Below are 18,327 nucleotides of genomic sequence, written 5' to 3' on the forward strand. Positions count from 1 at the left end.
TAAAATAAACTCTAATGTTTGCATTGCACTATACGGGAAGGGTAAATAGAGAAGAAAAAGAAAAACATCTATTGAATGTAGGTTCAAACTGTGTCATATGTGAGATCTTTTTATTTAACCTCATCATTTAACTTTCCCAACTATAAATTGTGAAGCTGCATGTACTGTGGGGGTGTACACTGTGAACAACCCAGCTTATTAAACCACAGTGTATGTTTCATAAACAAAAGGAATATATTTACACTTTGTTGTTATGGTCCTCCTTGTATGAAACCAACAATTATTTGTAAGTGTGAAATGTGAGCCCCTCTGGCACTGTGGGGTGCACATATGTAAATGCTGTGATCATTATTGTGTTAAATTCTAGGTTTAATTTTGTTTAATTTAATAATTAAGTAATAATTTAATAATTTGTAATTAATAATTTAAGTTAATAATTTGTTGTTTAATTTGTTTAATTAACCCATAAAAACCCAAAACCCTTTACTCATCTAAAATATTCAACACCTTTAAAACCACTAATCCTATCAATAGGTGCAAATAATTGGTGTAAAATGCAGTTTGTCATCTTTCATGGTCATCAGATATGACCCATTTGGATGTTTAGAGGCGCTGTAGTGAACGTGGAAACACCGTCATCTTCTACTACAGGGGTGTCAAACTCACTTTAGTTCAGGGGCCACATTCACCCCAATATGATCTGAAGTGGGCCGGACCAGTGAATTAATAACATAATAATATATAAATAATGCCATTTCCAAACGTTTAAATGTGTTTTATAGTGAAAAAAGTAAAATTACATTATGGAAACGTTTAAATCAATAAACTGTCCTTTTAAAAATGTGAATAACTTGAAGAACCATGAAAAAACTTAAATTTATTAAGAAAAATAAGTGCAATTTTAACTATATTTTGCCTCTGCTTATCATTTGTAAATGTGCATTACAGCTTACAGATCAAAATGGATCTGCAAATAAACAAAATATTTTAGTAACTGGCAGAAAATTATTATTCTGTTGCGTTAGTCTGGTTTTGACCAACTCTATATGTAAAGTGTCATGAGATAACTTCTGTTATGATTTGGCACTACATAAATAAAATTTGATTTGATTTGAAAATTAGTAAAATTGCACTTACTTCTATTAACACATTTCTAGTTTTTCATATTTTTTGTGAAAGGCTAGTTTGCAAATTTACACATTTTCATGTAATTTCACATTTTTTACACTAAAACAGAGGAAAAATTTGGAATTGTCATTATTTGTAGGTTTTTTATGGTAGTATTTTACTGATCTGACCCACTTAAGACTAAAGTAGGGCTTTTTATGGCCCCTAAAGTAAAATGACTGACTGTTTATATCTTGAGTGCAACTTTTGTTTTTCACAAATTCATCCCATGGGCCGGATTGGACCCTTTGGCGGGCTGGATTTGGCCCCCGGGCCGCATGTTTGACACCTGTGTTCTACAACATTGATTCACCAGTAAAACCCATGGACTTGGATCAATGACAGTGGATGGAAACACTGGGTTTATGTTCAATTAATGATAGATTTGACCAAAAAATTCACTTTTTTCTTAAAGGAGTGATATGTTGATTTTTTTTTTTTTAAATGGAATTATGCATTTTCAAACATTTCCCTGTGGTCTACATAAACTGTAAATGCTATGTTTGGGTCTGAATCCTTTATTAATTCAACTCCACAGGTCCATCTTCAACCCTATTTCTGAGTAATGACACCAGAAAGGTCGTTTTGAGCGCTGGCCCTTTAAATGCACATGAGCCACTTCATGCCCCGCCCCCTCCAGGTTGTTGGCTTTGCTGCTCTGTCCCGTTCAACCAACAACTGAACATTTTAGGTAATCAGCTCAAAGTTTGGACATATTTTCAGTGTGGACTACAACCGCTGCTGCTGACAAACAATTATGTCGTACTCGGAGAAACGTTTGTTGGAAGTCTTGACCTTATATGTGCAAATGTCGTGACATAACTAGTTATAGACGTAACAAATTAAGCAGGAATTGAAACAAGTTGTAGAAATCCACTCGATTTTTGCCAAAGTGAATATAAAGATAGCTTTGCAGCACCTGGAGGGTTCAAATTCACACTTTTAGCACAGTGCAGTACAGTGGCGCAGCAGTGTAACGGCCCAAAAAATTATCCACTATAAGAAATAAAAGAGCCTATGCTTTTATTTTTTGTGGTAGCCTTAATTTCAAAGCAAGAGGCCTTTCAGGTAAACAGCGCCCCCTTAATTGAAAAGTTGGATGATGTTTTTTTTTTTTTCTTACAGTGGATAATTTTTTTGGTTTGTTCTCTTTTTTTTTCTTATATGGATGATTTTTTGGGATGTTGCACCTCTGGGCCACCGCATATTAGAGTCCAAATACACAAATAAATGTACCAAAGACTTATAAAAGTGAGTTAAGCAAAATATGACCCCTTTAAGTTTACTTTGTTTTTGATATAATAACCCTCAAATGTAATCTCATCATGATGATTCAAATACATGACCAGTAAATTAAATACAGGAAAATACCTGATTTTCAGTGAAAAAATACAAAATATACAGGATAATATTATGATATATGATGATAAATCACTTAAAAAAGGTTTGGTTAAATAGAGAGAAAAATTCATTTTGGAAGTGACACAAAAGTAGCACTGGGTCTTCATGGGTTAAAATAGTTTTATCAGTAACGCAATTTAACAATATTCTGAAACTTAATTCTGTTGTAGCTTTTCTTTTGGTCAAATTTGCATTGTATTGTCTTTTCCTCAATTTGCAATTGTCCCTTCTATCTGCTTTTTGGAGAAAATAATAATAGATACCTGGAGCAGGAAGCAGATAATGAGTAATAGAAATAAGCGTAATTACTAAGTGCTTCAAGTTAATGGAATCCTAGTGATTCTAACAATAGAAATACAAAGAATCAGACAGAGCAATTGAAAAACGATTACTAGAATACAAAACAATAATACTCGAGGGAATATAGCAGGTAGAAAACACATCTTGTTTTATTTAATAGTTTGAGAGCAAAGTGCACAATCTAAAATCTACTTACTGGGAGGCTCTTCCTCTTCCAGGCCAAGTAAAGTCCCTTTTTTATTTGTACAGCCCAATGTGACAAATCACAAATTAGCCTCATAGTATTTTATAAGCTTTATAATACGTATTAAACACCCTATTTCATTAGGACCTACGAAGGACATCTGAAAATATATACAGTACAGACCGTTACAGTAGTGCCTAGGGTCTTAAAGAGTATGAATTAAACACTTTACTTCAGGGTTTCTCAACCTTTTTTGACTCATGAGCCTACTGGCACCCCCCCATGCCCAAAAACATTTGTGGGGTTGGGGGTAGGGGGGTACGTGGCTCTAAAAGTAATGCGATGGATATATGAGGAGGTTATATAGCTCTGTAGATAAAGCTGTGAGAAAGTCAAAGTGAAAGTCAAAGTGAACTCCACTCACTCTATCAATGGCTACCAGCTGTCCCCTGAAAACACATTTGCGACCGGGGGGGCTATGATGTGCTGGACAATAGCCCCTCCCCCCAAATTAAAGTAAATGTGACAAATTCATGGGGCCCAGCATTTGTGTGTCTAGTGGATACAGGTTAGAAGTTGTGAAAATTTTGTGTAAGAGCTACTGTAGAAGAGAGGAACAGAACCTGGGATGTGGACGTTGAAAGTTTCATTTTCATTTCACGCCAGCGTTACTTATGTATATAACACCCCCCCCCCCCCCCACACACACACACACACACACACACACACACACACACACACTCCGACAAAAAACATCCCTCTAGTTTTTTTAACAAATCGCACTCTGCTGTTACTAGGGATGAGAATCGAGAACCGGCTCTTTTTGAGAACCGGATCCCAGTAGCTCGATTCCTTGGAATCGTTTGCCTGCCTGCTTAACGATTCTGCTTATCGATTCCGCCTTCATTGCACATGCGCGATGACGTCATGCGTACGCTGCATTGTTTTGGTCAGAACGTAGCCAACATGGTGTTGAGGTCAACGGTCTAAAAAGACGACACCAGGTCCATTGGAACACTGTCAAAGCTTCCATTTCTTCTAAAGGGTGGAATCCTTTCAATATCCTCAAACATTTGTCCACAGCATGCGATTCATTTACAGGAATGTCAAGTATTTGATACTCTACTTAGCGAATGTGGATGTAGTGGCAGAGTGAACGCCGGGCCCAGTTCCGGTTCCAGTGCAGGCAACAAACATCGTACCCAAATACAAGTTTCCGAAGGTAGGGGAAAGGAAATGAGGTGCACAATAACAGGAGACGAGACGAGCCGAGTCGAACTGGTTCGATGTAGTGGACATGCAGCAATAGAGGAATTAGTAAAAATTCTTTAGTTTCACTTTCACTGCACGCCGACGCCCCCCCGAACCGGGCCTGGCATCATCTGTTATTATTATTTGTACATACTGTATATGGTGTATTTTCTGTGCAGAGATGGAAATATAAAAGACAGCTGATACAAACACACCCGTTTGTACTCTTTTATTCCCTCACCCAATGAGACTCAATTAGAGAATTGATAAGGAATCGGATCGATAAGCAATATTGATAATGGAATCGGAATCGTTAAATTCTTAACGATTGCCATCCCTAGCTGCTGCTGATGTTCAAGCTGCTACAGCTCATACTTGAACCCCTCCACCCATGAATGATGGTTGACGACTCCACTCATCTGTTATTATAAAATGTTAAAAACTAATCACACATTTGACAAATTCTTTACAAAGATTTCCAAAGCAATATTACTTATTGTGTTCGTGGAATTTTAAGACATTTAAGTCTAAGATTTAATGATTAATTATCAGTTTAAAGATAATTAGGGCCTTAATTTAGGACAATCAGATTTAAGATTTTTTTAAGGATCTGTAGACACCCTGTTTTATACAAACACTGGGACAAAATACTAAAATAAAAAGGGAAAAAAACCCTTTTAAAATCAGGCTTTTGTTAACATAAAAAAAAAAAATTATATATTTTTTAAGACAAACAAGTAGTTATGATGCCTGTAACACACCAAAAAAGCAAATATTAATTCATCTCACATTACACAGTGGTGTTTACACAGTGAGAATTCCCCAGACTCTTTGAATGTTCTGTTGGATTCAGAAATATTTTCTTTGAACCGACTGACAATTTTGTCAATAAGTTTGGTACAAAGTTATGAGCCGCAACCCTTATAAAGACAAAGCCTTTAGTGGCTGGTGTTACTTGTACATTCTATAAACTTTTTAATGTTAACATAAAAAAATAACTTTTTTGGACTTTTTTGGATCAACTCCAAACTGTAATTTCTAAAGTTTCATCACGATAGTAGTTTTTCCATTATACCACTGACAAACAAAACCAATGAGAGGCCTCAATTTAAGAACCCGTCTACACGACAACAAAATGATGTCAAGCCACAAAAGTTTAAAATCGTTTCGGCCTTTTATTCACATGTCACCGGCGTTGTTGGTGTCCTGAAACAGTATTTTTTAAGTCCCAGAGCAGAAAAATGTCATACGCCAGCCTTGTGTTGCCGTGTGGATAGGCAAAATGCCAGTTTTTGGAAACGATGACACAATAGTACCATGTGACTAGAAGAAGAAAACCCTTTACTCATGGTTGCTATGGTATTATATTGTTATTGAATGTGTGTCATGCTGCTGCTACACTGTACATCTATCTATCTATCTATCTATCTATCTATCTATCTATCTATCTATCTACTCGATGACCAGCTAGGACGCATAAACAGATACACATGTCAGATACTTTTAAATCCACCTCAGTGTCCAGCTAAAAGGGCGACCTGGACCTTGTACTCTTCTGTGATTTTAGTGTGTCCTACGGCTCTGTCTGTGTTTGTGTACAGCGCCACAAATAGGTGTGGAATATGTATTACACTAGAAATGTAAACAATTAATCGACTAACGATTAATTATCAATAAGAATTTGCTCGATTAAATTATTAATTGTCGGTTAATTGCCCTTGTTCACCTGTCCACACCTGTCCGAAGGCTGCCGGTTTGTCTGTGCTGCGATGCCGCGGCTGGGATAGCCGGTCATCGAACCGGATCATGGCGTTGATGAGTTAGAATGTCTGTATGGACATGGTGGAGCCAAACACAGACCAGACCGTCTAAATACGCGCACAAATGCGGGGTTGGTATCGGAGCGTTTTCCCTGGAGGTTGGTCTAGTCCACGGTCAGTGAGACAGAAGTTGAAAACATCCTCCAGGCTCCTGATTTGGACCATAGGTATGTAATGCATTTGCGAAGTTTCAGGAGGAAAAGTTAAATGAGTTAAAAGTTTCACATCCACTTCTGCGGGGGCACGGACTGCACCACCCCGTAACCCCTATAGTATTAGAAGTAGGACGGAAAGGGACGTACGCACGCGTGCGGTTACCAACCAACATGCACACATCCCCCGGCCGTACTGCGCGCGTGCAAGTACCTTCCCCCACGACGAAACACACGCACATGCACCCCCCATTACACACCGCCACATCAACAGATGAATTCCACAGGAAACACTGACTGTATCCAGTGGTTCAACTAGAAAAGCACTCGGAGAGCGCAGACGTCCGCCAAGCGCAAAAATTCCCCACATAATCGGTGATACAAATCCTACATTTATTTTTTAAAATAAAATCTGCCTTCTGGATCAGATCCGGATCAGCCTTTGAAATGTGATAGAGGACCCCATTGTCAATTCCTGAGTTAAATTTCATGAGTTTTGGTCAATAATTAAGCAAGATATTGGGAAACAAAAATTTTGGCCCCATTTACCACAATGTTAACGAAAATTTCAAAGTGATCCAGAATCCAGGATTTCTTCCAGATCACCCCCAAAAGTTAATCCTTTCTTCCTTATCCCATTTCCAACAAACCCTGAAAATTTCATCAAAATCTGTCCATAACTTTTTGAGTTATGTTGCACACTAACGGACAGACAAACAAACAGACAAACAAACCCTGGCAAAAACATAACCTCCTTGGCGGAGGTAATAAATCATGAAGGAATATGACATGGTTTTGCTATGAAGTATAGAAACAATATGTAGCTTTTCTTCTTATCGACCGTATTGAAAAAGAAATTCAGGTTCTCAGGAAAATCGCCGCTTATCACTTAATCGTTAATTGATCGATAAGGGCAACCAACTAACGATTAATGAATTCATGGATAATTTGCATCCCTATATTACACTGTTTTGTTATTTTTACTTAGTTTTTATTAGATTTTCTTTTTGATCAACACAATACAATGTTTACATTTAGATACAGTTCAATGAGTTTCTTTTCCTTATTCTCAGCTGTATGTGTATTTTTACACACCTTCATAGGCAATATAGGATGGAAATTAGAGAAAATAATAACAATCACAGCATGTTAAACCGTATTAACCCAGTTTTCCCGTTTCCATGCGGATGCTGATATTTTTTGAAACGTGGATGGACGTGACACCTTTACAATCCGCAAAAGAAAAATACCAGTTGTAGTGCTATCATCTGGACGTAGCCTAAACCTAATTCAATCAAATGTTCTATCTCTCTTTTTTTTCGCTAAAGTGTTTATTGAAATTTTATGAACACATAATCAGCAAAAACAACAAAAAGCGAACAAACAAACCTTGCGTGGGTACACTACACTACACTACATTCACATTATTCAGTCCTTCCACCATTCCATTTCTGTAATCAGTCCATTTATTCCATTTTTTGTTCATTTGCACTTTGTGAGTTATTTTTTCCATTGTATATATTCCTTCAATAATTGTGATCCATCGGTCCTTTGTTGGTGGTTCTGTCTCTCCCTAGTTCCTTGTAATAGCTTTTTTGCAAGCCATTAAAAGTACCTTAACCAAGTATATGTTGTTTCCCACTACATTTCCATCAGACGAGTTGCACAAATACAGAACATCACAGCACCTTAGAATCTCATCCTTCATTATTTGTTGAAATACTCCACACACCATCTCCCCAAACACAGTTATTATATCACATTTCCAAAAGACGTGTGTGATCTACATCAAATTCTCCACATTCCCTCCAACATTACTGCTGTCTGTTTAACTGCTTACTTTTTGTCTTTGGTGTAATAAAGAAATGCACCAGATTTTTTCAGGAGAACTCCCTCCAGATTTATGAACTAGTGGATGTTTGGTGTATCTTTCACATATTAATCCAATCATCTGTAATTTCCACATTGAGCTCCTTCTCCAAATGTTCTATCTCTTAACCCTCCGGTATCCAGTACCGCAAGGTCCATACTAAACACCAAGTGTGCCATTTTGGCACACTTGTGGAATAATGACCAAAAAATTTTCATACAGTTCGTTTTTTATTCTTTTACACTTTTTTCTATTTCATCAACTTGAGCCATAAATAAAAATACCAAACACTCCATAATTGTCACATTTTTTAACCCTTTAAATGCCGTGTTTGTAATGTAAACAAACCATTTTTTGGATGCAAAAAACACACAAATTTTTTTTTTTTTTCAGTATACTACATAAAAAGTGGGTCACATATTATTTGATTTTTGCACCCTGGCATATGTCAATGATTAACTCCAACATTGGTTAATTTGCATTATTATTTTTGGCACTTGGTCAAATGTTCAAAAATACTAGCATCTGTCACCAAGTGTGCGTAAAATGCACACCTATAAATCAAACTATTAAATATTATATATTGATTTATTTTTCTGCTCTGATTTTATTTTATTTTTGTAAATCAAGGTCAGCCCTAATCATACATATCAAATGGAAGAAATAGTGCGTTTTAGGCACACTTGGGAGACAGATGCTAGTCTTGTAATTTTATTTTTGTTTACAATGTGCAAATTTGAGTTGGTGGCCAGAATGTTAAAGATCATGCAAAAATGAACAACTTTTGAGTTCTAACCTTATTTAAATTGTGAAAAATAATATGAAGTTTTTTTTAAAATGAAGTGCAAAGTGTGCCTAAAAGGCGCACCTGGATACCGGACGGTTAATGTCAGAAAGAATGAAATAATGATAATAATAATAATAATAATAATAATAATAATAAATTGCATTTATAAAGCCCTTTTCAGTCAGAAGAATCTCAAAGTGCTACAGAGAGAAGACAGTCCGATAAAAAATAATTAAATACTATATCAGGAATAAAAGACTAAGCAAATAAACAAACAAAAAACCAAGCATCATGGTGGGCCAGTACAAATAAATACAAATCCAGGATCCATCTCCTTTGCTGGATCTGCTCCAGACTTTAATGGGTTCAGTCTTGGCCCATGCCCGACCCGTCCTCCAGTTTTTATTAAATCAAAGCGGTAATTTTTGGATAAACCGGCCTACAGTCAACAAATAAACGGTTACAAAAATACAACCTCTTTGGCATAGGTAACTAAAACCTTACATTTTCACATATCTTAAACCCATCTTTCAGTCAGACTCTCCAAACCCCTTTAATATACAGATCAATGGCGGAGTATATGAGGTCTGGGAGAGCAGGCAGGGCTCTAGCCGGGGGCTTTGATATGCAGACGAGCCAGGAGGAGGAAGATGAGAAACCAAGATCAAACACCGAGCAGTGGTACTCTCTCCACACAAACTGATAGTGAATCTGCAGCAGGAATAAACTCAGGAACAGAGACTTCTTTAGTGGGAAGATATCATCGACACACCTGCCACATACTCACTGTGTCTATATACATCTGTCTATATCTGGATATGAAAAGAAATGACAGTGCACACACAATGAAAGTAAGAAACAATAAAAATAGAGATGCAGGCCATAAAATGAAACAGGACTCAGTGTGATTTGGTGTTTGATTTATGCTATATATGACAAGTACACTCTATTTTTTTTTTTTTTTTTAATACATATAAACCTAGAACCACAAAAACTAAAATAGTTTTACCTCTCCTCATTAAATTATTGTCACAGTGTGGTGTATTCTTGATAGAGAATGGTCATTGTACTTGGACAAAGCTGATTACTGATGTGTATAAATAGGAAGAAAAACAGAAATGTGTCTAAAAACACAATTATTCCAACTTTATGGGTGTATTTTTGTTGTGACTTCCAAACCTGTCATAAGTGATTTATCCTCATTTTTATATTAATCTCTGCATTTTGCATTATATAGTGAAAATCAGATATTTTATTAATATGTATTTATTTAATTAACTGATCATGTAGATTGTTGAATGAGAAAATTCAAAGGTGTATTATGTCAAATAAGAAAAAAAAAAGAATAGTGTTTTTTTTTGTTTTTGTTTTTTTTTTCAGAAAAATATAAAAACTAAGCATCTTCTACCACTTTTGTTTATCAAACTGCATGAGTTTTATTGGTGAATCAGTGTTACTGAAGATGATGGTGTTTCCATGTTCACTATGGAGCCTCTGAATGTCCAAATGGATCATATCTGATGACAATGAAAAGCTGAGGAAATTAATTTTACCTACATTAACTCTGTAAAGCCTGAACCATTAAATCATTGACAGAAAATTCCTTTTTTTTTTTTTTTTAAACTGGAGCCTTTATTGGTCCTTCTGAACAACCCCAAAAAATGTTTTCAAATATCACTTTCCATGTATGAGTTTCAATTTTGTATCATATTTGATACATCGGGTCTCAGTGCTCAAATATTATTTTTGAACAAACAAAAACATAATATAACACAAACATGTCTAACAAATTGGCCATTCCTTTTCAAAATTGGCAAAATTCTACCTCCTTCCTCATTAATGACAGTCTTGTAGTGTCACTGGAAAGGCCTCTGGTGAATAAATTCCTCCCCCTAGTGGATTACCTGTGTATTGCATGTATCTAATTGTATACATCAGGTTTTTCAAGAAAAAAATATCACACTGATCACGTAGAGGGCTTCAAAACTCATGTGTCAAATATGATACGTTTGGCGTTATAGGGTTAAACTGTTTTAACACAACCAAACCAAAGGCATAACTGTACATGCAGCGATACTGCTGTGCGATGATTCCTTCTGAGTGACAGATGTGACATCTCATCCTCACACATGACAATAATCTATCTGTTTACCAACCGTGTTGAGTTTTGTTTCTCTACTGAGAGTTCTTCTATATCAGAGCTATTCAGTCAAAGTGGATAACCTGGATCTATTCATTTCCATCCATTGTTTCATTCTCTTTTATTGCCCATAAAAAAACAATAGCTGCATGACAGTTGTTAGCTGAATTGCTCCTTGGTTCGGATAGGTAATATATTTTCAATTCACACTGAAAAAATTGCAATAATAAAAGCTTTATAAACCCCCTTTCAGAACAAGACAAATGCACACTTAAAATGCACAACATAATGCAATGTCATTTGCAACTGCAGTTCTGTAATAACATACTAAGTGGTGCAACAATTTAATAATAAGAGTATTAAGAATAAATTCATGTTACTGACCTGACTTCTTCCCTGGAGTCTCTGTGCTTTATCGCCTGACAGGTTTTCCCTGGATCATTACAGGTTTTCCCGGGATCATCACAGGTTTTCCTAAGATCATCTCTGGACCTGCTGCTGTGGTCCTGCCTCTCTCCACCTTCATTGCTCACTTATCCACATAGTTACGATAGTGTTTATTATACTGCTCTATACATGTTCTAGTTCAGTTGTCTGTGCATGCATCTCCCCCTACCTCCCCCCTCTACCCCAGTCTCTCTCTATCTCTATCGCTCTCTCTTTTCTCCTCCTTTCCTTTCTGTCTTTAACCCCAACTGGTCAAGGCAGACGGCCATCCTTCAGGAGTCTGGGTCTGCTCGAGGTTTCTGTTGTTAAAGGGAAGTTTTTCCTCACCACTGTCACCAGTCAGAAGTGTTTGCTCCTGGAGGATTCTGTTGGGTTTCTGTAAAGTGGCTTAAAATTTGATTTGATTTGATCTATCTCCCCTTTATGTGAAGCACTTTGTAACATGTTGTTTTAAAAAGTGCTATATAAATAAAGCTTTACTTACTTACTTACTTACTTACTTACTTACTTACTTACTTTATCGTTAGATTCCGAACCATGGAACTCACACTGATGCAGTGATTTTACATCATTAAACTATTGCCTCAATCACTTAATTTGTTTGTTGGTTTGAATGTGAAGTTACTTATGAAAACACCACAGTAACAAAATAAGACAAGCTGCAGAATTAATCTTTTTGTTGGACTCTGATAGGTGTAAGTGGTTTCAGTTACACATGGAAAAAAAAGACTGTGTGACAGGGAGAAAAAGTTGCAATAATCCTCTAAATCAGTGTTTCTCAAAGAGAGTGCTGGGGGGGCATGGGATCTTTCCTGGGTGGTTGTTTTTTTTTCTCCTTCGGGTTAGAACATGTATCAGGTGGAACTAATATTTTAGTGTTGGAGCACCCTGGACTCATTTTAGGGACGTACAACAAACAAATCTACTGCCATGGTGATATGTCACTAGACTAGACAAAGAGTTTAGGTTTGGACAATGGACAAGGACTGGACTGGAAAAGAAAAATGTGCAATGTTTGTGCTTTTGCACAGTTTGTACAGTTTGCACTTTAACGTTCTGAGATGTGCAATGGAAACAAGCTCATTGCAGTCACTGATATTCTTAAAATGTTCATCTTTATTACCAAAATTTGTTTGTTGTTCCAAAAAAAGTAACTTTATTGTCATAGTTGTAAGATAATTGCACATTTCCAATTTTTATTTGGAAAAATATTGTCTCGGAGCAATCTTGTTGAGTTTACTTGTATTGTTCAAGCAAAAATCGAAGTTATTTTAAACTTGAACAACAAATTATTCAAGGAAAAGCAAAAAGTATTGTTACAATATTGATGTTTCTTTCCATAAAAGTTATAATTGCACCACTGTTACAATGTTGCTGGGATTGGGGGGGGGGGGGGGCTGGAGATTTTTCATCCTCCAAAGGGGGGCCCGAAAAAGATTGAGAACCGCTGCTCTAAATACAGTGCAAAAAAATTAATACTGATTATTAGGTAAGGCTTCCTCAGGTAGTAAAACTGGTACACCCCCTCCTCCTCTCGTCCACATATGGACATTCACACTACTCTCCACCTGTTTTTAACTTCAAAATTTTCAGAATCATGTTTAGTTTAGTTCCTTTCCTGATCATGAACTAATGGAAGCTGTCATTCCAGCGCTGGTGTTATTTTTTTTCTCATCAGTGCAGTGTATTTCAGTTTCAGCACAGTGTCAAAGCAACATCCAGAGCCATGTTGTTTACTAGCGGTGCATGACATGACCTGTGGTTGGGGCTAAACTTACCAGCAAATATCAAAGGTTCAGGCGGGTCACGGCAAAAAGTGACAGAGCAGCATTTCAGCCACGTTGTAAATGATGTTTTAGAAAACATCGCGTGCAGAGGGCCAGTCTGTGATTTCTAATCCACCTTCTATTCCCCGTCTTTTAGCCGCTTTCTCTCAAATACACCGCCATCAGAGTACTGGAGGTCCTCTTACGCCCTGGTTGTTAACTATAAAACATTCATGCTGTGATCCTTCTGCCTCACAGCCCACCAAGACCACCCAATCTCCATCACATCAACTCTGGATGTCAGCATTCATGAAGATCTAGGAGCCACTTAGAGTGAAACCTAACCTCGTGGATGAGATTGTGGAGTTCTGCTGTTCTGAACTGCGCCCATTCCATATTGTGACCCATGAAGGATTTAGTGGTGTAGCACAAAGGCCAGTACATAATGGTTCATGTTGTAGGCCAGTAGATGTGGACTCCTAGTGGCTCTGGTAGAGTGGATAGGGCTCTGATAACGGGTGGGCCGGTGTGAGCTGTAAAAAACGGTGGCTCATACTTCTCTTTTGCTTACCTACTATTACAGCGGTGTCAAACTCATTTTAGTTCAGGGGCCACATTCAGCAAAATTTGATGTGAAGTGGGCCGAACCATTAAAATAATAACATAATAACATAAAAATAATGTCAACTCTAAACTTTTCTCCGTGTTTTAGAGCGAAAAAAGTAAATTTACATTATGAAAAGGTTTACATCTACAAACTATCCTTTCAAAAGATGTGAATAACATGTACAAACTGAAAAAATAAGTGTCATTTTAACAATACCGTGCCTCAGTTTAACGTTTATACATGTACATTAGAACTTAGAGATCACAGTGGATCTACAAATACACAAAACATGTAGTAACAGGCAGAATCTTGTTAAAATTGTACTTACTATTCTTAAGACATTTCAGGTTGTTCATATTTGTTCAGATTATTCACATTTTTTGCAAAATTATACTTTGTTTTAGTGTAAATACTTAAAAATATTTACATTTACAAAGAGAAAAATTTGGAGTTGTCATTATTTCTATGTTATTATGATAGTATTTTACTGGTCCTGCCCACTTGAGATTGAATTGGTCTGAATGTGGAACCTGAACTAAAAGGATTGTTAGTATCTTATTTTCGCAATTCACAAATTCATCCCCAGGGCCGGACTGGAACCTTTGGCGGGCCGGATTTAGCCCCCGGGTCACATGTTTGACACCTCCATAGTATTATGTTTATATTAAAAGTGTACATCAGAACTGCATGGGTGATTGCATAAGTGAGGTACTGAACTGTGGGTATGGATGTCTTGCCTGAATGATTTCCCACCCCCACCCCCCCCACCCCCTTACCTTTCAGAGCTCCGAACTGTGCGAGTTCCGATCCTCAAATCACCTGATTTTAAACAGATTTTTCTATAGCAGGTCCGAGGCTTTGGAACACTCTGCCCCAACATGCCACATGTGCACATTAACCACTGTCATTGTACAGGGTGACACAAAAAAATGGGAACTTTTTAACAATCCAATAAAACCAAGAGTGATGGAAGAAAAATATTTTATTCATAGTAATTGAAACCTTAAAACATGCCATTTAAGAAACAATGATGGAATTTTCATTTTTTAAAAATTACAGGGTGACCCAAAAAAAACGGAATTTTTGAAGTGCGTATTGGCAGACGTGAGCAAGTGGCAGCACTGCGAGACAGTGACCTTGAGCAAGTAAACACACCCCCATTTTAGTAACCATTGGCGGCTGTGCGAGAATTGTTCGGTAACCGTGTGATCTCAAGATTCGGTAACGTTCCCTGGCCCCCTAGATCGCCAGATTTGTCCGTTTGTGAGTTTTTCTTGTGGGGCTATCTCAAGAGTAAAGTGTACACAACTCGACCAAGAACTCTGGATGAGTTAAAACAGAGAATTCAGGATGAAATTCACAGTATCCCAGCTGAGATGTTGCAGCGGTCAATGAGGAATCTCAACAGTAGATTTCAAGAATGCATTCGTACAGGAGGACGCCATCTACAGGAAGTAATTTTTAAAAAATGAAAATTCCATCATTGTTTCTTAAATGGCATGTTTTAAGGTTTCAATAAATATGAATAAAATATTTTTCTTCCATCACTCTTGGTTTTATTGGATTGTTTAAAAGTTCCCGTTTTTTTTTTTTTTTTTTGTGTCACCCTGTATTTATCACTGCCTGCAAATCCAGGCCATTTCATTCCACAAAAAAAACATCAATCCTCAGTCACTTTAAAGCAGGGGTGTCAAACTCATTTTAGTTCAGCGGCCACATACAGCCTAATATGATCTAAAGTGGGCCGGACCAGTAAAATAATATAAATAATAGGATAAGAACTTTTGAGTGAAAAAAGTAAATTCCGTAGTGAAAATGTTTAAATCTACGAATTGTATTTGAACAAAACATGAACAAATATGAACCTGAAAATCCTTTAGTAAACTAAGTGCAATGTTGACAATATTGCCTTAGTTTATTATTTATACATGTGAATCACAACTTAGAGATCACAGTAGATCTATAAATACACAAAATATTAAATAACAAGGAGAATATTATTAAAATTCCACACACTTCTCTTAAGACATTTCAGTAATTTACATTTTTTGTAAAAAGCTAGTCTGTAAATGTAAACATTTTTGTGTAATTTTACTTTTTTTTTTTTTACACTAAAACAAACCGTTTATTATTTATACATGTGAATCACAACTTAGAGATCACAGTGGATCTACAAATACACAAAATATTAAATAACAGGGAGAATATTATTAAAATTCCACATACTTCTCTTAAGACATTTCAGATATTTACATTTTTTGTAAAAAGCTAGTCTGTAAATGTAAACATTTTTGTGTAATTTTACTTTTTTTTTTTTTTTTTTTTTTTTACACTAAAACAGACAAATTTACAGTTTTCATTATTTATAGGTTATTATGATAGTATTTTACTGGTCTGATCCACTTTAGATTGAAATGACTTAAAATGATTTTAACATCTTTGATTATTAATATCTTCAGTAATTTTTGCATTTCACAAATTCATCCCAGGGGCCGGATTGAACCCTTTGGCGGGCCAGATTTGGCCCCCGGGCCACATGTTTGACACCTGTGCTTTAAAGAAACCAAGGCCATGGAGCTCAAAGCTTATAATGCTCATCATAATCTGGACTGAATAAATGTATTTTCGTGGGTGTTTCTGTTTGGTGTGACTATGCAGGTTATTTCACCATAATTTCTGCCTCAGAAAGATGGAAAACATATGATTCAATAATAGTAATATAGGAGACATAAACTGGCAAAAGACTCAAGCAAAGCTCAGAAGATCACATGATGAGAGGCGTGATACTTTAGAATCCCTGCAATCTTACAACGCGTTCTACAAGGACGTTTTTATAGCTGACATGTTTACATCACCTCATCACCTGACAGAAATTTATGTGCAGATTATACTCATCAGTCGAGAGCTAGGCTCCACTCCTCTCTTTACCTTAGACCTTGTCCAGGAGGATAAGAAACCAACCTGTCATAAAACTGACATATGTCTTCCTCACAGATCTACAGAGATGGAGGAATTCTAAACTCTCTGTAGGTTAAGAATTCACTACTCAATGAAATGTTAAATAATGCATGAATGTGAGCTGTAGTCGGTATCAGACTGCCATCTATTAGACCCAGTGAAGGGTAACAGCATATGTTTGAATTACTACATCTCACCTTGTTTTGTTGCCTTAACATTACAATTATTTTTAATGGTCACTGTGTTGTAAAGTAAAACTGAGGTTTAACTTTGCTTCATTTGTCAACAGAACTGTAAAATATCTTCATCTATAACACTGGTCAACAACAAATTTATTGTTTAAGTTTTCTGAGCTGATTTAGGATAATTTTGGTGTGCTGAATCCAAAAATCACATTAATTTTGCTCAATCAGGTCAACTTTCTGAGCTATGCTACATATTGGCTTTTTAACATTTTTGCTTACATTTATGGGCATTTTCACATCATATGATACAAAATGCTTTCATATTTCTTGCAATAAACAAGTTCTGAAGATTTTAATTTTATCAATTTATGATTCATGTTTTCTTTAATATTACAAGTGAATGAAATGGCTTCGACTAGAAGATCTTGCAAAAATAAGCCTGACGTATTCTGCTACATCTGTGGTGAATACATAATAAATAATAAATACATCCTGTTAGAAAATGATTTTTTTTCCTCTTAAAACCTATTTTGGGTGAGAACTATATAAAAAATCAACTGATAAAGTCACAAAATTGTAATCAATTTTGTGAGAAGATCCATTTTTTTCAAAATCAAATTAGCAAAAAATCTGACCTGATTGAGAAAAACAGATGTCATTTTTTGCATTTAGCGGTGCAAAATGGTCCTAATTCAGTTGAAAAAACCTAGACAACTTGCAAAAAACTTTTTTTTGTAACCCAGTGTAATTAGTCAAATATATCTACAGGAGTGATTAAACTTTCTGTTTCCAATTCACCCATAAAGCCAAACAGCCACTGGCGACCAAAAGTGTCTACTGATCTAAAATGTTTAATAACTTCTGAACCACTTAAACCTTGAAATAATTAGTGTAAGATGCAGTTATTAGTCTTTTCATGGTCATCAGATATGACCCATTTGGACGTTTAGAAGCTCCGTAGTGAATGTGGAAACACCGTCATCTTCTACAACATTGATTCACCAGTAAAACCCATTGGAGTTGGATCACTGATAGTGGATGGAGACACTTGGTTTATGTTCAATTAATGATAAATTTTGCTAAAAAAGTCAATTTTTCTGTTTTCTCTGTTTTTGATGTAATAACCCTCAACTTTAATCTGAGTTTTGATGAATATGACCAGTAAATTAAATATAGCGTGTTAACCCACTTGTTCTAGATGTGGTAGTTTTTATGCTGTTATGTATTTGTGCATGCTGTACCGCATAGGAATGTCATGAGAACCGATGCTCATGATACCATTCGATACTATA

The 18,327-nt window shown here is 36.2% G+C and overlaps 1 long non-coding RNA gene across 1 annotated transcript; it reads left to right on the plus strand.

The window, feature by feature from the left end:
* The first annotated feature begins 479 nt into the window (after window positions 1-479).
* LOC115431932 (uncharacterized) lies at window positions 480-18,028 on the plus strand. Its single transcript, XR_003937150.1, has 3 exons — window positions 480-563; window positions 11,658-11,661; window positions 17,945-18,028. It is a non-coding gene; the product is annotated as an uncharacterized LOC115431932 (long non-coding RNA).
* Window positions 18,029-18,327: the final 299 nt, after the last annotated feature.

The sequence above is a fragment of the Sphaeramia orbicularis genome, chromosome 13, assembly GCF_902148855.1.
Source record: "Sphaeramia orbicularis chromosome 13, fSphaOr1.1, whole genome shotgun sequence".
NCBI classification, from domain to species: Eukaryota; Metazoa; Chordata; class Actinopteri; order Kurtiformes; family Apogonidae; genus Sphaeramia; species Sphaeramia orbicularis.